The sequence below is a fragment of the Chrysochloris asiatica genome, unplaced genomic scaffold (assembly GCF_000296735.1).
Source record: "Chrysochloris asiatica unplaced genomic scaffold, ChrAsi1.0 scaffold00090, whole genome shotgun sequence".
In the NCBI taxonomy this organism is placed as follows: Eukaryota; Metazoa; Chordata; class Mammalia; order Afrosoricida; family Chrysochloridae; genus Chrysochloris; species Chrysochloris asiatica.
Window position 1 is genome coordinate 8,339,381 of NW_006408608.1, and position 20,275 is coordinate 8,359,655.

General features: G+C 45.3%; 1 pseudogene; it reads left to right on the top strand.

The window, feature by feature from the left end:
- The window catches only part of LOC102820658, a 93,240-nt pseudogene extending 90,515 nt beyond the window's left edge, over positions 1-2,725 (top strand).
- Positions 2,726-20,275: the final 17,550 nt, after the last annotated feature.

Here is a 20,275-nt window from a genome sequence, read left to right on the forward strand (position 1 = left end):
GGTGTAGGATCCAGTGAGAAGGATAATAAAATTCATCACCGTAATTACCCCCAACCCAGCTCTCCAACAAGAGGCAACAATAGCTCAGCTCAATGAAGTTATTCATCCATATTCAAGTTGGTTTGCTCATTATCTGTGGACAAAAACCCCACTGGGCCTCGCTCTTTTGCGCCCTGCAACACATCCCCCACCCCAAACCAGCAGACTTTTCTTCAGCAGCTCACTTTCTAGTACTAACCACAGAAAAGGCTTAACACCATCTTTTAGAAATACCCTTGGAAATTCAAGTAACTGGCTTAAATAATTACAGCTAACCCTTCCCGATGCCACCCAGCTGCTGTCCTTAGTGGACCTGGGATGCAGCTCTATTTTGGGGCCTCCTGACACCTCTCCCTGGTGAGCACAAACTGGTGTCATTTGCATACAGTCTCGCCAAAAAGGAAATGCAACTGTGCATATTCCAGGGGGAAGTAAGAGCTCCAGAGACAGAACTGCAGAAACATTCTCCCTGAGGCTGGCTGTGGAACACACATCAGGTAGCTTGTATAATTTCACTAAGGTGGGGTATTTGATCTCAGTGTGAAATGAAGGAAACCTAGGTTAGGTCTGCCCCGACCTCAAACTCATCCAGGAAGAAGTCCTCTGAGAGGCCTCAATTGGGAAAATGAAAGAGTTTAGCCTTTCAGAGCCCAGCTCAGCACACTCCAACCCCAAGGACCACTAGTGGGCTACTCACGCCCTTCGACCAATTATTTACTGAGCAACTACCACTGTCCGACGTTGTTTTGGCCTTGGGAAATCAATAAAAGATGTACAGCTTCTACTCTGTTGGGGAAACAGATAAAAACATAAAAAGAGGGGAAAAATATTGACCAATATTAATATTCACGGATGCCACCAACACGCTGGGCAAGAGGGGGAAAGGGTTGAGAAGAAAATGTAAGAATAGGAGGGAAAGGGAACACGCAGGTGATGGGGCAGGTAGCATCCTTCCTTGGCAAAATCATTTAAAATTATTTAAAGGGATCGCTAACTTTAACTCAGACTTTGACACTGGCCACGTTCATCACGTGGTTCCAAACCACTATAAACCTCAGTGTTGACCACAATTCTCCATAGCTCAAACCACTCAATCCTTTGCCTCTTTCCCCTCCTTCACACAAACTAACGGGGCCTCTTCCAGCACCTGCCCAGTGATGGGGCCCCATGTATCTCCATGCTGGCCTACAGAGTGTAGGATTTAGCAGCCTTAAAAGAGAACAAACTGGGATGAGGCCTCGTCCCTACCCCAACTCCCTCCTCAGGTCTCTCCTGAATCCCCCTCAGACCATCCAGAACCCACAGGCTAAATTTTCTTTGGCCATGGATATCCTTCCAACACAATATTTAATTTGCCTACGGAAAAGCCCAGTCTCGCCTGTCCGGCAGTAATTTTCGATTCAAACTGGCATTGTGAACTGAGCAGGGGGTGTAAAGAGGTTGTGTGACCCGGAGCGAGGCCCCTCTGCCCACATCTTGCTACTTGTGGCTTCGAGATCCGCTCAGTTGTTTCTTTGGCATTCGGTACCAACTAAGCAACTGCCTTCCCTCCTCCTGAGTTTGAAGCCAGCCTGGCACATACACTCGCGCTCCCTCCGCTCTCCTGGGTAACCTCACATACCAAGCGGAGCTTTCCAGCAAGTCTCCACTCGTCCCCACCCGCAACGAATGGCATTGCCCATACCGGCTCTTACCTCCTTCTGCCAGGACCCAGAGCGATGCGCTTCCCAAAAGAAAAAGCAGAATCGGCACCTTCAACATCGTTTCAGTTGGCTGGTGTTCTTTAAGGCCGAGCAGCTAGTGTTTATGTTGGGTAAAGATAAAAAGCTTCTAGGCCCAGGTCCTCGCCTGAAGGAGCAGGGGAGTGGGGCAGGAATGTGGGGAAGCAAAGGCAGTCCCTCCCCAAACTTTTTTTTCGCCTGCAGCTGTAGGGAGAGCCAGCCTTCGGAAGAACAACTTCGCAGTTGAGGACTTTCGGAGCGGAGTCAGCATTTATCTCTCCAAATGAGGGCGGGGAGCCGGGTCGGGTAAGGTGGTCCCAGGCCGAGGCGCACTTAGGACCGCCCCCCAGTTCTGTTTGGCCAGCGCGAACTCGATGATCTCAGGCCAGGTTTAAAGTTACAGGCCCGCAGCTGCGGGGGCTGCCTGGACGCGTGCGAGGCCCGAGCCCCTCCCCAAATTGGCTTTTATTTTCCACAACAACTGGAGGCTATGGGGAGCGCCAACCTGGGGGGCAGGGGTACGCAATGACTTGTTATACGCTTTTTAAGCGTAAAGTATCCGGTGTTTTTTTTTTTTCTTGCTACGTGCTCAACGGTTCCTTGTGTGGCCAGTCATTTTAGATCTAAGCCTGGGATTGTTCGTGTCAATATTGAATTGGGCGACTTGAAAAACCCAAAGTGGCCGTTCTCATCTGGGCAGGCCAGAGGCTGGTAAATTGTGCCCTTTGTTTCTGGGCGCCGAAGCAGGAGGGCGCCAACCGGGTCGGCGGGGAACTGTGCTCACTCCCAGGCTTGAGCGGTTTTGGGAACCACTGATTAGGCGCCCGCCTCTCCTGACAGTAGATGCCGCGCTTCGATGCGGCGTCCCACGGGACGTGCACGGTCGGAGGATGCGCCCCACAGCCGGAGAAGTCGAACGGAACCCACCTGGGTCCACTTTGCTGCGCTCGAGCTCGTCTCCCTGAAAGCTGGAGTTTCACCACATAATCCCCATTTTGCTGGTTTAAACAAGCTTGTCCTGGTCTCAGGTGTGACATGTTAGGAAGAGGACACATAGCCAAGGGGCTTCAAAAAGTTCGTGGAAAATGGGATTAAAAGGTAATGAAATTTTTCCATGATTTTTTTGAGTCCCGCTCATATAGCAAGCAGTTCAGAAGGCTATATATATATATATATAGTTGTTGTTATGTGCCGTGGAGTCGGTTCCAACTCAATAGTGACCCTGTACAGGGTTTCCGAGGCTGTAAATCTTTACAGGAGCAGAACGCCTCATCTTTCTCCCACGGAACCGCTGGTAGTTTCGAACTGCTGACCTAGCGATTGGCAGTCCGATTCGTAACCACTACGCTACCAGAGTCCCTTAACATATATATTTTTGTTTTTGTTAAGTGCCATCTAGTCGGTTCCGACCCATAGCGACCCTGTATAGGGTTTCTGAAGAGCATCTGGTGAGCTTGAACCACCAACCTTGCAAGTTTTGCAGTTTGGTGCATTAACCGACAGCGCCACACCAGCACACACTCTCTCAACAACATATATATATGGGTCGGAATTGACTCGGTGGCACTTAACAACAAATATATATATAGTAAAACCTAAAGCTGTAGGCTGTGTAAGACAGAAACCTGTCAGAGAAGGAAAATTCAATTTTTTTTTTCACTAATGGACTTAATGGACTTTTGGCGTGATGCTGCAGGATCAGCACTGGACTGTGAACCACAAGATGGGCAGTTCAAACCCACTAGCTGCTCCTCGGAAACCCTCTTTTACAGGGTCCCTATGAGTCGGAATCAACTCGCCGGTACTTAACAACAATAATAGAAATAAATAAGTAGTAAGACCACAATGTGTCTGTCAAAGGCAGAAAACGTTGTAGACTCAAAAAAAAAATACTCTCACATGTTTCACTTTGTATTTATTTATATACTGTGCTTCCTTCTGAGCTGTTTACATTTTAATCATTTTTTATTTTGAAAGGATAACTGGAGAGGTAGTCTGTGCTCCACTCCCAAATGTCACAAATTCCCTTCAACACTCTGTAGTTAGGTGCCCTAGAACCCGGTTCACTCTTACGGACTCTAGATACAACAGAACAGTAATTACTGGAATGAAAATGGTTGTTTTCAAATCTTTATTGACCCAGTTTTCAAATTAGCTTTATGAGAATCACATGTGGTGGCTGTTAAAAAAGCTCATATCCCTGAGCTCCACCCCAACCATATTAAATCAGATCTTTGGGAACCTGTATTTTGAACTACTGTCCTCCACCAGGAGAATTTGTCCTGGGGAGTTTTGTAAACCTTGCCCTCTGGCAGGGCTTCGCAAACCACACACAGGTGAATCGCCTGGGGGTTAGTTAAAATGCAGAGCTTGGGTGGGCCTAGGGTAGGAGCTGGAATTCTGCATTTGTAAAAAGAGGTCCCCTGGGCTATTAACTAAAAGCTTCTGTCCCTACAGAGGAAGAGTTCCCCAAATTCCAGAGTGCTGGGGTTGGAAACTAAAAGAGAAAGGAGGACTAGAAACAAAAAGAATCTTTCTTGAATTGACGTCCACAATTTGCTAATATAATTATTATTATTCCAATATCAGTCATCTTTCTAGACGGACCGGAGTTGCAAATCCCATCTCACCAGCTCCAATGTCTCTCTTTCTCTCTCTCTCACACACACACCAAAACAAAAACATGGGAGACCCAAGACTAAAAGAAACTTAGGTGAAAGTTGTTGTTGTTATTGTTATGTGCCATCGAATTGGTATAGACTCAGAGTGACCCTATGCACAACAGAACAAAACACTGCCAGGTCCTGTGCCAACCTCACAATTGTTGCTACGCTTGAGCCCATTGATGCTGCCACTGTGCCAATCCATCTTGATGGTGGATTTCCTCTTTTTCTCTGACCCCATTTTACCAAACATATCTTTCTCCAGGGATTGGTCCTTCCTGAAAATATGTCCGTAGAATGAGAGACAAAGTCTGGCCATTCTGGCTTCCAAGGAGCACTCTGGCTGCACTTGATCTAGGTGAAGGTTGTTAGTTGACCTTATACACACATATAACAGATTGAAGCATTGCCTTGGTGTGTCTGTGTCAATCCATCTCCGTTAAGGTTGGCCCTCTGTCACTAGAGTCCCCTGGATGGCACAACTGGTTAAGTGCTCGACCACTAGCTGAAAGGTTTGGACCCACCCAGAGGTACCTTGGAAGACAGGCCAGGCCCGCTGATCTTCCAAAGGTGAAAATACAAAACAACCTAACCTAACCCATTTCTGTCAACACAATTTCAATTCATAGTGACCCACAAACTTTCCAAGCCTGGAAATCTTTATTTATTTATTTGCATGTGTTTTCTTTTTATTTATTTATTTTGGGGGGTCATAGTGTGAGGAGTTAGGATTAGGACTATGGTTAAGTCTAAGATTTCCTTTGGACTTCTGGTGTGGTGCTCAGTATAGGATTAGCACTGGACTGTGAATCATAAGGTTGACAGTTCAAACCTACCAGCTGCTCCCCAGAAACCCTATACAGGATCACTATGAGTCAGAACTGACTCGATAGCACTTAACAACAACAAGTATTTCCTTTAGTGTTAGGTTTAATGGTTAGGGCTAGGATTAGTGTTAGTGGTAGGGTTTGGCAAGGGCTAAGGGCAAGGCTTGGTCTAGTTTTAGGGTTACAGTTAAGTTTTTATTGATTTTTCTTTATATCTACTTGATTACCTCTTCACTTAGAAGTTCTATAACTGCACTATTCCCTCTCCACGTATTACTTTGTGTTTTTGTTGTTGCATACTGATATCTCTGGTTCCCTATTTCAGTCTTGTAGGTTTGTTTTACTTTGGATACTTACATATCTGAGTTACATAAGTATCCAAAGTTATGTAAGTATTCTGGGTAATATTGTCATGTATATTAACCTCAGGTGATTGTCTGCTATTGTTGATCGTCTGTCCAAAGAACTCTCTTTAATATTTTTTAAGTTTAGTCTGAGTATTACAAATTAAAAAAAAAAAAAATTGTTTATCTGGAAATGTCCTAATTTCACCATCATATCTGAAGGACAGTCAACCATTTCAAGAGTTAGCATATTATCAAGAGCCAATGATAATGAAGGAAAAAAATCCAAGGTGCACTAAAGGTATTGACAAATAACAAGACTCCAGGAATTGACAGAATACAAACTGAAATCTTTCAACAAAGTGATGCAGCACTGGAGGCACTCACTCATCTCTGCCAAGAAATTTGCAAGACAACTACCTGGCCAGCTGATTGGAACAGACCCGTATTTGTGCACATTCCAAACAGAGGTTACTAAACAGAATGTGGAAATCATCAACCAATATCATTAATATCACATGCAAGTAAAATTTTGCTGAAGATAATTAAAAAACTGCTGCAATAATACATTGACAAGGAACTATGCCAGAGGGTCAAGCAGGATTCAGAAGAGGACGTTGAATGAGGGATATCATTGCTGACATCAGATGGATCTAGGCTGAAAACAGAGAATACCAGAAAGATGTTTACCTGTGTTTTGTTGTTTCATTCACTCTCCCCTTTTTTCAGAATGTGAACTGGAGTACAGAGAGGCTGCTTAAGAGATTTCCCGGGTCAGGTCACATTCTAGAAGGTCATAGCTGGGAAGTCCTCCTGGACATAGTAGCTGCGGCTGCATCACAAATGGAGGACATCGCTGCTGAGTTCACTGAAGACCTTGTTGGGGCCAAGTGAGTGACAGCTTCCCCACATACTTCATGTGTTGTCCTCCCCATAGAAGTGACACCATTCTGACAAAGGTCACAAGTTGGCTGTATGGTAGAGGGTGGCCACGAGGAGCTGGCCCGGAGCAGTGAAGCTCAGTAATCCATCAGCAAGGACCCCAGGTCCACGCGTGCTGCCCCAGCCTCGCCTTTCCCGCCTAGGCTAGACTCTGTTTACCTGTGTTTTATTGACAATGCAAAGGCTTTCAGCTGTGTAGATCATGATATGCTGTGGATACCTTTGTGAAGAATGGGTATTCCAGAATACTTAATTGTGCTCATGCGGAACCTGTACATAGACCAAGAGGTAGTTGTTCAAACAGAACAAGGGGACACTAAATGGTTTGAAATCAGGAAAAGTATGTTGCAGGGTTGTACTCTTTCACCATACTTATTCAGTCTGAATGCTGACCAATAAATTGAGAAATTAGATTATATGAAGAAGAACATGGCATTAGAATTGGAGGAAGACACATTAACAAGCTGGGATATGCAGATGATCCAACCTTGCTTGCTGAAAGCGAAGAGGATTTAAAATACAATGAAAACCAAAGACCACAGCCTTCAGTGTGGGGTGCACCTCAGTGTAAAGAAAGCAAAAATCCTCACCAGTGGACCAATAAACATCTTCTGACCAATAAATAACATCCATATAAATGGAGAAAAGTTTGAAGTTGTCAATGACTTCATTTTGCATGGATCCGCTACCAACATTCATGGAACCAAAGCAACAGTCAAGAAATCAAATGATGTATTGAACTAGACATATCTGTGCACAAGACCTCTTGCAAGTTTTCAAGTGCAAAGGTGTCAGTTTGAGGACTAAGATGCTCCTGGTCCAAGTTATGGTATTTTCAGTAGCCTCATAGGCACATGAAAATTGGACAATGAATGACGAAGATGATAGAAGAATTGATGCATTTGAGCTATGGTGTTGAAGAAAAATATTAGAAGTACCATGGACTTCCAGAAAAACAAACAAATCTGTGTTGGAAAAATTACAGTCGGAATGCTAATTAGAAGACAGAATGGTAAGTGTTGGTCTCTTATACTTTGGACATATTGTCAGGAGGGACAAGTCCCTGGAGAAAGATATGCTTAGTAAAGTGGAGAGTCAGAAAAAAAAAAAGAGGAAGATCCCCAACATGATGGATTGGCACAGTGGCAGCAGCAGTGGGCTCAAACTTGGCAATGATCGTGAGGTTGATGCAGGTCCGGGCAGTGTTTGGTTCTGTTGTGCATAGGGTCACTATGATGGCACAACATATGATTCTTGGTTGGCAGTTTCTTTCAGGGTTTTATATATGCCATCCCATTGTCTTCTTCCTGCATGGTTTCTGCTGAGAAATCAGAGCTTAGTCTTACTAGTTTTGCTTTGTAGACAACTTTTGGTTTCTCCCAAGCTGTTTTTAGGATTCTTGTCTTTGGTTTTGAAAAGTTTGATTATAATTGTTGTTGTTAAGTATATTTGAGTCATTTCCAACTTAAAGGGTTTCCAAGGAGTGGCTAGTGGGTTTGAATAGCCAACCTTGCGGTTAGCAGTCCAGTGCTTATCCTATAACATCATAATGTGTTGTTGGTAATTTCATTTTGAGGTCTATGCTATTTGGAGTTTATTTAACTTCTTGAATGGCTCTCTTTTCATCTTTGATGATGATGTAAGGACATTTTCTTCCAATAACTTCCACAATTTGCTCTTTGATTTTTGTTGTTGTTGTTGTCGTCTCTTTTAATTCTGGAGTCCCTATCACCCATAAGTTATTCATCTTGATGGTGTCCAAATCTTAGGCTTTCTTTGGATTTTTATTGTGTTTTGTTTTTTTTTAACTGATTATTTCTCTAGCAAATGAAGAGTGAGAAATTTATTTTCAAGCTCCTTCATTCAGCCTGTCATTGATTCAGTTCTGCTTCTTTGCTCTTTGAATGCATTATCTAGTTCTGAAGTCTTAATATCCACCTTCTGACTTTCTAATTGCTGCTTTTGTATGGCTTTCAATTTTCCATCTGTTCTGTCAATTTGTTCTTGGAGTGTTTTCTTCTAAAATTTTGTGTGTTTTCTTTGATTTCAACTGCCGTTTTCTCGATCATTCTCACAGTCCGTTGAAGGTACCTAAATATCATTCTTTTCAATTATCAAGTCGTTCTGATACCAGAATGCTTTATTTTCTGACTCTGGTCACTTGTTTGAGGCACTCCGTCGTGTTCCTTGGTGTGAGATAAAATTGTTTTCTCTGCCATGCTGTATTTATATCTCATTGATGACTGTACGTTGGTGTGTTCTCAGGCATGCACCACCTCTGAGGCGGAATTGGATGCACTCATTCATCTATGCCAAGAAATTTGGAAAACCTGGCCAACTGACAGGAAGACATCCTTATTTGTGACCATTCCTAAGAGAGGAGACCCAACGGAATGAGGTGACCCAAGAGAGGTGACCCTGGTGGATGTGATAGAGACTGGAAGTGTATACACGATTTTGTTAGCTGTTTGTGTAGGATAGTGCAGGGCAGGTTCGTGTACCTCTGGACTTGGCTGTGGTACCCCCAGTTCCTGACCTCAAGCAGACCAGAAACTGCTCAGGAGGAGTTGCCACTGGTTACCAGGTGGGTGAGAGCAGGAATCAATCATACCCCAGTTACCAGAAGAGAACAAGGAAGAACCTCACCCCATTCCACACCAGACTCCAGCAAGCATCCTGTGCCTCCAGACTGCTCCAAGCTAGCCAGCCAACAACCCACCTGTCTGTTACTTCGCTGGCAGCTCCTGTTCAGTGCTCCCTTCCAACTGGGGCACTCCATCCACCTCTCTATCCTATCCTCTGAAGCTCAGGGTTCCGGGATCCCCATTGGTGTCTATTTCACTGATTTCCAGTATCCTTGTTGCAGAGGCTCTGCCTACTCCGCCATCTTTCCCAGGAAGTTGAAGCCTATAAATCTTTACCGAAGCAAACTGCTATACCTTTCTTCTGCAGAGTGGTATGTGCACTCAAACAACCAAACTTTTGATTAGCACCAACCTTGAAAACCTTACGGAGCTGACCTACTCTGCATACACGGGGGCATCATGAGTTGTAATCGACTGGCGATCAACTATATACCAGGTGGTGGAGGACAGGTTAAATATAGTTAATTTAGCAAGATGTTTGGGGCTAGGTTATTGTTCAAGGAAACTGGTGCCAAAAGGAAGGGTCTTAATTCTAGAAGAGCCTACTACCTGACCTCCTGGTAGGGTTGTTGTTGTTGTTGTTAAGTGCCATCGAGTCGGGTAGATTTCAACTCATAACAACCATAGGGTTTCCTAGGTTGTACTTGATGGCACTTAACAACAACAACAACAAATCTTTATGAAAGCGCGTCACCAGGTCTTTTCTCCCATGGAACCACTGAAGGGTTCAAACCACCAACCTTTCAGTTAGCAGTGACACTCTTATCCGTTGAACTGCTAAAACTCCTTGCGGATGGAAATAACTAGGAAGAGCTATGGGACCTACAAGGGGAATCTGAAAACCAGATGGGAGGGATCCTCCTTTCTGGACAATGGATGCATGTGGGTGGGGGCTGGGGCCTGAGAGTTCAGAGCCTGAGACTCAGGGTTGGGCTGAAGAAGCTGCCAGGAAGCATTGTGACTTGGAAGGCTGAGTCTGAGCCCAGCTGAAGGGAATAAGGAATCAAGAAGATTCCTTCCTCTCATGAAAGCACTGTGCCCCCCATGAATGCTGATTATGAGTCATGTGAAGGACAGCGACAAGGACAGCCACGTGCTGACTTTTACTGTGGCCAGGACATGCCCTATCTTTAATCCTCAGTACACCTTTGGGTTAGGAAAGGGGAGAATTACCCAATAAGCAAGGTAAGCACGGGCTTACTTGTGCTTACTCATTAATCTGATTAGTAAGTAAGCCTGTGTTTACCTTGCTTACTGTGTCATTGGACTCTGGGTTGGTGGTGGTGTGCTGCGGATACGGTTCTGACTCTTAACAACTGTAAATCTTTAAAGGAGCAGAAAGCCTCATCTTTCTCCCATGGAACCACTGGTAGTTTCGAACTGCTGACCTTGAGATTAGCAGCCCAACACTTAATCACTACGCTACCAGAGACCCTTCAGACACTGGGTTAGGGACATTGATAATAATCGGGGGTTGAGAATTCCTAATAGGTCTGCAGGTAATGCGGCAGCTGCTGTGGCCACACTTTGAGAACCTTTGGTTTAGCAACCATGCAGATTATCCAGGACCATACATCTGGGGTTACTATGCGTTGGACCAGACCAAACAACATTACAGTTCATGTCACTATAGGTTGACACGGTAGCAGCAGCAATTGGCTCAAACTTGACAATTGTGAGGATGACAGAGGACCATGCTGTGTTTAGGTGTGTTGTGCATGGGTTGCTGTGAGTCAGAATTGTCTTAAAGACACTAACAACCACAACAATGTACAGTGTACAGTGAGTGGTGGAACTATGTGTCTCTCTGGTGGAGCAGAATTTGAGCTTGTCTGTGGTATTGGGATTTGTTTAAGGAGTTGGAAGGAGAGATCTGTGTTTTTCTGACAGTGTTTCTCTGTTCTTCATTGTCAGAACGCTAGACAGTGAATAAGGAAGACTGTAGAAGAATTGATGCTTTTGAGTTATGGTGTTGGAGGAGAATACTGAAAGTGCCATGGGCTGCCAAAAGAACCAACAGATCTGTGTTGGAATAAGTACAGCCAGAGTGCTCCTTAGAGGCCAGGATGGCCAAACTTCGTCTCTCATACTTCGGACATATTGTCAGGAGGGACCAGTCGCTGGAGAAGGAGATCATGTTTGGTAAGGTGGAGGGTCAGAGAAAAAGAGGAAGACCCCCAATGAGATGGATTGGCAGAATGGCAGCATCAATGGGCTCAAGCATGGCAATGATAGTGAGGTTGGCCCAGAATCAGGCAGTGTTTCGTTCCATTGTGCATAAGGTCACTATGCGTTGGTACTGACTTGATGGCACCTAACAACAACAACAATCTGTAAGTTGCTTCTAGGAAGCAAATCAAAGCAAAGCAGTTGCCGTTGAGTCCCTTCCGACTCTGACCACATAGGAGAGCGCACAACTACCCCCTAAGGTTTTGAAGCTATAAATCTTTACGGAAGCAGATTGCCATGTCTTTTTCGCTTGGAGTAGTTGATGGGTTTGAACATTGATCTTTTGGTTAGCAGTGAAGTGCTTATTCCCTGTGCCACCAGGGAAGCAGGAGACCCCAGAAGGGGAGTGAGATGGGAGTGGAATGTAGAAGCATAGAAAGAAAAAAGAATCCATTGGCATCCAGTTGATTATGACCTCTACCAGCCTGATAGAACAGAGTGGAACTGCTCCATGGGATTTCAGAGGCTGTAAATCTTTATAGGAGCAGAAAGACTCATTTTTCTCCCTCGGGGTGGCTGGTGGGTTTGAACCACCCACCCTGTGGTTAGCAGGGTTCCATGCACACACCATGGGATAGCGTGCCGGTTGTTTCCATCAGCTCCTGGCTGTAGTCCTCCTGTGTGCCCTGGGCCCACCTGAACACTCAGCCCTAGGCACTACGGTAGATGTCCTTAGCATGGTCCCAGGTAGACCTTAGGAAACCATCTAGACAGACACTCAGGAACTGACTGCACATTAAGGCATCCACCTGCTGGTCAAGCCTCACTTTGGGACTAATGGGTGAAAACCCACCCTGGATCCCTATCCTGCATCCTGAGGCCTAAGCCCCCTCTGGGAAACCAAACTAAGCCCCCAGGTACTAGTGTTCTGCCCTGGGGCACCCCAAAACCCCAAATCTGGATGCTGACTCCTGCCACTTGCTACGGTGTAAGTAGGGTGCTACCTCTCTCTGCCAAGGAGCTCTGGTAACTTAGTGGTTACAAATCGGGCTGCGAACTTCAGGGTCAGCAGTTCGAAACTACCAGCTGTTCCTCAGGAGAAAGACAAGGCTTTCTGTTCCCGTAAAGATTTACAGCCTCGGAAACCCTGTACAGGGTTGCTATGGGTCGGAACCGACTCCACAGCACAAAACCACCACCACCTCTCTCTGCCAGGTCCACCTCAGGGACCGCCCCTAGGTGAGCGCTTTAGTGAACAGCCAGCCCTCTTCTGTGCTCTCAGTCAAACAATCTCATCCCTTATTCTAGCAGGCTGCACACAATTTTACTCATGTGAAAAGGAGCTCTGGTAACATAGTGGTTATGAATCGGGTTGCTAATCTCATGGTCAGCAGTTTGAAACTACCAGCTGTTGCGCGGGAGAAAGATGAGCCTTCCTGCTCCCATAAAGATTTACAGCCTCAGAAACCCTGTACAGGGTCGCTATGAGTCGGAACTGACTCCACGGCATATAACAACAGCAACAACCCCTTTAAAGAATTTTGAAATTCTTGTTAAGTGCTGTCCAGTTGGTTCTGACTCATACCTGCTCTGCATTGGGTTTCCATGGAGCCGCTGGTAGGTTTAAGCCACCAACCTTGTGGTTAGCAGTCCAGAGCTTATCCTACAGCACCACACCAGGACTCCTTTGAAAAGCTGTTGTTGTCAAGTACCATTGAGTCAGTTCCAACTCCTGAATGGGGTTTCTAAGCAGTTTGAACTGCTGACTTTGTGGTTAGCTGGGAATGTACTGTTTTTCATCATACAGTAAAACTAATATATTTCCAATAGTAGGTGTGATTAGCTAGGAACGTACTGTTTTTCATCATACAGTAAAACTAATATATTTCCAATAGTAGGTGTTGTTGATAAGTGCTGTCCAGTTGATTGCAACTCATAATGAACTTGTACTGGGTTTCCAAGGAGCAGCTAGTGGGTTTGAACTGCTGGCCTTGTGGATCGCAGTCCAGTACTTATCCTACAGTGCCACACCAGGAATAAAACGTACTGAACTGTTGAAATAAACATACTGTTGAAATAAAATGAAGATTGACTATAATTAGAAAACAAAATCTAATGTTTGATTTGACGGTGGTGGTGGTTATATACTGTGGAGTCAGTTTTAACCCATAGAGACCCTGTATAGAATTTCCAAGGTGAGGCTGGTGAGCTTGAACTGCTGACCTTGCCGTTCAACCTGACTTTTCAGTTCAGTGCATTAACCCACAGCACCACACCAGGACTTCAGGACTGGAGTAGAATGACCCAAATCAGGACACTTAACATTGAAACAATCCTATTGGTAAAGTGTCAGTGAGAAAGTGGGAACCCTCCACAAAAGACAGTGAAATGGACTCAAACGTACCAACATCATGAAGTTAACACAGAGCTGCACAGCTTTCCATTCTGTGACGTCACTGTGATTCAGGACCCACTCAGTGACTACTAACAATTGACTAATTCACAGCCAGTAGCCAAATCCTGACCATCAGGTTGATAATGTCCTTTATTGAATTTTTTATCTTTTTCTGTTCGGCTCTCAATGGAAGACCCCTATCTTGTGTAGCAGCCAAGTGTTCAGAAGCAGCTGGATGTCTTCAGCCTTCCTTTGTCTTCTTTGACTTCATTGCTTTGTGAAGAGAAGGCTAGTTATTTTGTAGAGTGGTTGGCAGTTTGGGCTTGTCTGATGTTTCCTCAGGATGAGTTTCAGGTATGCATTTATGGCGGGAAGGCCATATTGGCAATGTGATAGCCAGCTAGGTCAGGTCCTGGGGGGGGGTGGTGCTTTTGATCTCAGTACCAAGTATTGGTGAGTGCTAACTTTGATCTGTTGGTTAAGGCTTTTGGATTCTGAATTCAGAACACCCAGTACAGGCCAGGCTTTGCCCTTAGTTGTGGTGTGGGCTCCAACCATAGTGACTTGTGCATAAAGGCTCCCTGGACTTGTGCCATCTTCGTGAGTGTTGGCATGTGTAAGTCCCCTGTGGTTCTTGTACAATTCATTTCATCATGAAGGGCATCCCTCGTTTTCAGTGACCCTCTACTTCACAAGCATAATGTCTTGGTCTTTCCTGGTGGTGTGCCCAAAGTGAACCAGAGTCTCACCATTCTCATGTTTAAGGAGTGTTCTGGTTGGATTTATTCGGAGACTGATTTGGTCCTTCTTCTGAAAGTCCACAGATATCTGATACTCTTTTGCCAGTACCACAATTCAAATGCATCAATTCCTCTTTAGCCCTGCTTTTGGATTATTCAATTTTAGCAAGCATATGAGGCAATTGCAAAGACCATAGTTTGGGATAGATGTACCTTAGTCATCAAAGTGACATCTTGTTTTTTAAAAACTTCAATGAGGTCTTCTGCAACAGATTTGCTCAACACAGGTAACTGAGGTAATTTATGTTAATCAGGGAAACCCTGGGAAACTGAACAGGATGTGACTTCACAGATCCCAGAGGTTCACTTCGGCACCCTGAGGCTTAAGAGGGTTGTGGGTTGTTTTTTTTTTCATCCCCTTGAGAATACATCACAATAAGATTCCAGAAGGATAAAGATCTGTCTTTCTTTCTTTTGTAAATAACAGACAGTTACCAGGGCAGTTTGAGAAGAACACCTAAACTGAGAATTTGGAAATTGATTTCATCTCAGCCTGCCTTGCTGGTCAGTCCCTTGGGAAGGCTGTGTGCACCCCCAGTTTAAAGAACCCCCCTCCACGTTCCCTGCACCAGGGCGGCCTCACCCCAGACTGCTGTGCTACAAATGTATCCTGTACAAATGGAAGGTTTGTGGCAACCTTGCTTCCAGCTAGGCTATGGTGGTGTTCTTTTTAGGTTCTGTGGAATTGGTTATTCTGACTCATAGCAACTCTGTGTACAACAAACAGAATGAAACACTGCCTGACCTTGCGCCATCTTCACCACTGCTCCCTTTGAGCCCCATGACTTGACTGTCAATCCATCTGTTTGGGGGACCTTCCTCTTTTTCTCTGACCCTCCAACTACCAAGTGTTATAGGGGAGAAAAGCAACTGTATCTACAAAGATACACCCATTAAGGGGTGTGCCTAGGAATGTTCCTGCAAGGGTTGGGTGGGAGAAGTGACCCCCAAAACCAACTTTTAAATGTACTGTTTCTAACTCTGGCAGTTCAGCTGTCAGAGCTGCAAGAGGTACTCAAGAAAAAAATTGGCATCAAAACACTTTAAGTTAGGCCCAAGATGGAATTAAACTTTGCTAGGCTGGAATCGTTCACAGACAAAAAGCCTTCAGTTGTCATGGCCCACAGCAGGGGTGGGGAACCTTTCTTCTGCTGAGGACCATTTGGGTATTTATAATATAATTCGCGGACCATACCAATGATCAACTATGAGTCAATTTTAACCCATAGTGACCCTGTATAGGGTTCCCAAAGAGCAGCTGATGAACTTGAACCTCCAACATTACGGTTCAAACCGATACCAGGACTCCAACTGAAACATTATCCTTCTATATTTGGTCAAACATTTCATTAACTCACCCTTAACGTGATGGCTCTGGTGTGGTGCTGTGGGTTAATGTGCTAGACTGCACAGTTTAGTGTTTGTTTAGTGTAGTTTAGGGTAAGTTCACAGGCTTCCAGACTTGGGGGTGGTATGCCCTGTGCACAGCCTCAAGCAGAGCAGAGACTGTACAGGAGGGGTGCCCCTGGTGTCTGGGCAGGTGAGGGCGGAAACTGGCCATACCCCCAGTTACCAGGAGGGTGAGGGAAAGAGGAACAACCTCACTTCCCTTGTTGCCCACCTCCTGCCTCCTTCTGTGCTGCCATTGCAAAAGCTCAAGATGACTTTGCAGCTCCAGACCAGCAGACAGACAGCCCGTCTAGTTTCTTCTCTCCAGCTGCTCCTATTCAGCTTCCTCTTCCAATTGGCACTCAATCCACCTCTCTGTCTTAGCCTATGAAGTCGAGGTTTCCAGAATCACCATCTGTGTGTTTCACTTGGTCTTCCATGTCCTTGTTGCAAAGAGTCTGCTTAGCATGTCTGCCTACTCCATCATCTTGCCCCAGAAGTCTAAACATAATTTTAAATACATGGGGAAACCAAAAGTTTGTATGATCTTCTTTATTGTGTTGGTCTGGAACAGAACCTGCAATATCTCAGGGGACTCTAAATTCAAATATAGTTTTTGCTGTCGTTGTTGTTGTTAAGTGCTGTCAAGTCAGTTTCAACTCATAACGACAGCAGCTGATGGATTTGAACTGCGGATCTTGTGTTTTGCAGTCCAGTCCTTATCCTACAGTGTCACACCAGGATATTTTATGTTGTTGTTAAGTGCCTTTGAGTCCATTCCAACCCATAGCGACCCTGTATAGTGTTTCCCAGGAGTAGATTGAACCCCTGACCTTGCAGCTCAAACGGCTTTGCAGTCTGGCACATGAACCCACAGCGCCACACCAGGACTCTTGAATAAGACAAAGAGATCACTGGAATGAGGGAGACCATCGGCATGAGACCATAAAGGTATTAGGACCGTATGGCTAATATAGAAACAAAGGAAGCAGGTAGCAGAGTACTTCACAGTTGCAGGCGGGACTACAAAAGTGGGGACCATGATTAGGATGTGCACATAAACGCAAATGAGAAAAGTTTATAGAGAGGGTTGGTTTTGGAGCCCTCATGATCCTAGGTCCCTAGCACCCCAACTTCCATTGAGGCAAGTCTGCCTTTCCCTGGGTAGGTTAGGGGAGTTGTAAGCTACATGACTGAGGGCAAGGATTTTTACACTGTCAGTTTTGGGTCAGGATGAACTCAGTGGAGGCTGAATATTTGTAAAGACTCTCAATGGAGTTAGTACTACACAGAGAACCATAACCTTCTGCAAACCAAGTGCTGAGTATGGGAGCACTGATACAATCCTAAGATTTTATCTTCTTGCTCCCTTTAAGGATGTCAGGAGCCTCCAGAAACCAGGGCCTTAGTAATACAGTCACCTTTGCAGCCCCACCCTCTGGCTCAAGCTCCCTAAATATTGGGAAAAGTAAGCTGGTGTGGAGTCCTGGTGTGGCGCTGTGGGCTGATACATCAGACTGCAAAGTCATTTGAACTGCAAGGTCGGCGGTTCAAGCTCACCAGCTGCTCCTTGGAAACCCTATACACGGTCACTATGTTTCAGAATCGACTAGACGGCACTGAAAACAGCAACAAGCTGGTGATGCACAGTCAGCCAGTGTGACCAGGCAAAGACAAAACAGGATGAAGGGATTTCTGAGAATCTGGAAAACACTGTAGGCACCTTTCCACATCTCCTTATTATCATCCCTATTGCCTGAAAACCAATTTAGGGCTAAAATTCCAAAGATTTACTCCTCAGGGGAAAAAGACAAAGCCCTTCAAGGAGACAGAGTGACAGCAACACTGCGCTGAAACATAACAACAATTGTGAGGATGGTGTAGAACTGGGCAGTATTTCCTTCTGTTGTGTGTGAAGAAGAGTGGGAACCTACCCAACGGCATCTAACAACAATAACTCCTTAGCATAAAGCCTCCATCCCTTTTAGAATCCTAGTGTACCTGGGAAGGATTACAGATTTATCAGGATCAGTCTTTCACACCTTCTTACAGATACCTGCAAACTACCAAGAAGGGGGGAAAACCGCACAAAACAGAAAGTCCTGTGATGCTGAAGACACCTTTTTACCCATTTCACAGTTTCATTAGCTCAGGAGGCATGCTGGCAGGCCCACACTCTTGGTATGCTTGCTCATTCAGCAAACACCTGCCAAGCACTGCTCTAGGCGCTGGGGTTCGGCTTGGATTACTATTTCTCTGCCATCCTCTACCTGTTAGACATGGCCTCAACAGCTCTACTTTAACCCACTCCGTTTGGTAATGGTTAGTTGCCAGTCATGGCATCCATATGTACAAAAGAACAAAACACAGCTGAGTCCTAAGCCATCTTCTCCATCAGTGATGGTCAAGTCCACTGTGATCATCGCTGTATATTTTGAGGGCCTTCCAGGTCGGGGAAAGGGGAAGGGTTCATCTTTCAGCCATGGAGACAATTCTCATAGACAAAGTAGAACTGCTCTTTATGGAAGCAAACTGCCTCATCTTTCTCCTGATGAGCAATCACGGATCCTTTGATTAAAAGCCCAGTACTTAACCCATCGTTCCACCAGGGATTCTTGACAATATTCTGTTGTCACCCATAGGATTTTACTGGTCAGTTTTCAGAAGTAGATCACATTCTTTCTTGTCTATCTAAGTCTGGAAGCTCTGCTGAAAGCTGCCTACCATGGGTAACCCTGCTGGTATTTGAATGTTGTAGCTTCCAGCCTCAAAGCAACGTGAAAGCCACCACAGTACAACCAACTGACAGATGGGCGGCGGCGCTTTAGGTTGAATCTTTATGGACTACTTTGTCTTCAGTATCTGAGGTGAGACCTTAGATAGCACAAAAAACTAAGGTGTGCTGTTCAGCTTTTCACTTGTCTATCAAAAGCCAGAATGCTCTTTAGAAGGGAAGAAAGCAAGACTTCCTGTCCTTACTTTGCACACCTTGTTTTTGTTGTGGAGCCGGAGAGTCGTTTCTTGGAGAGGCTGGTGCATTTGAACCACTTAGATTGCAATTCACAGTCCAGTGCCTTCCCAGTGGCACACCAGGCCTCCAGACATGTTATTGTTGTTAAGTGCTGTTGAGTTGATTCTGACTTGAGCAGCTGGTGAGCTTGAACCACCGACCTTGCAGTTCAAACGACTTTGCAGTCTGGTGCATTAGCCCACGGCGCCACACCAGGACTCCAGAGACATGTTATTAGGAGGGACCAATCCCTAGACAGGAGCTCTGGTAGCGTAGTGGTTACGAATCGGGCTGCGAACCTCAGGGTCAGCAGTTCGGAACTACCAGTTGTTCCACGGGATGAGGCTTTCTGCTCTAAAGAGTTAAACCCTGTACAGGATCGCTAGGAGTTGGAACCGGCTCCACAGCACATAACAACAACAAACAACAACAATCCCTAGAGAAGGACTAGTAAAGTGGAAGGTGAGGAAAACCCTCAATGAGATGGCTTGGCACAGTGGCAATTGTGAAGCTGGAGCTGGACCGGGCACTGTTTTGTTCTGTTGTACATTGGGTTGTTAGGAGTTGGAACCCACTTGATGACATTTGTTGTTGTTGTTGTTAAGTGCTTTCGAGTCGTTTCCAACCCATAGTGACCCTGTATAGGGTTTCCAAGGAGTGGTTGGTGAGCTTGAACCACCCACCTTGTGGCTCAAATGACTTTTCAGTTCAGAGCATTAGCCCACAGCGCCACACCAGGATTCCTTGTTGCTGTCATTGTTAAATACTGTGGAGTTGGTTCCAGCTCATAGTGACCCTGCACAGGGTTTCCGAGGCTGTAAATCTTTACGGGAGCAGAAAGCCTCATCTTTTTCTCCGTTGGAACAGCTGGTAGTTTCGAACTGCTGACCTTGAGGTTAGCAGCCCAATTCGTAACCACAATACTACCAGGACTCCTTAGCAGCACAAAATTAACAGCATTAGACTTTTGCTTGAAACAATAGGGAAAGCATTTACTGCTGTAGAATCTACAGCATAGATCATCAGACTTCTGTGCTCTTTGGGAACTTGTGGACCTCTGCCCTGGATGTGTTCAGAGGGAAACCCCCAGACTGTAGGGGAACTGGGAGCTCCAACCCGGTCATAGGTAAGGAGGTTAGCTTCACGGAGAAGCTGGAGCACTGCCTTCTATATCCTCTAGATGTGATGTTGGCACCACGCTCCACCAAATGAACACACACACATAACTCAGACAACCGTTGAATGCTTTTTTCACAACAAATTGCTTATTTTCATACTACCCTTCTCCCACTCCGAAGTTTTAAAATGAGCTAAATCTCCTAGTTGATTTG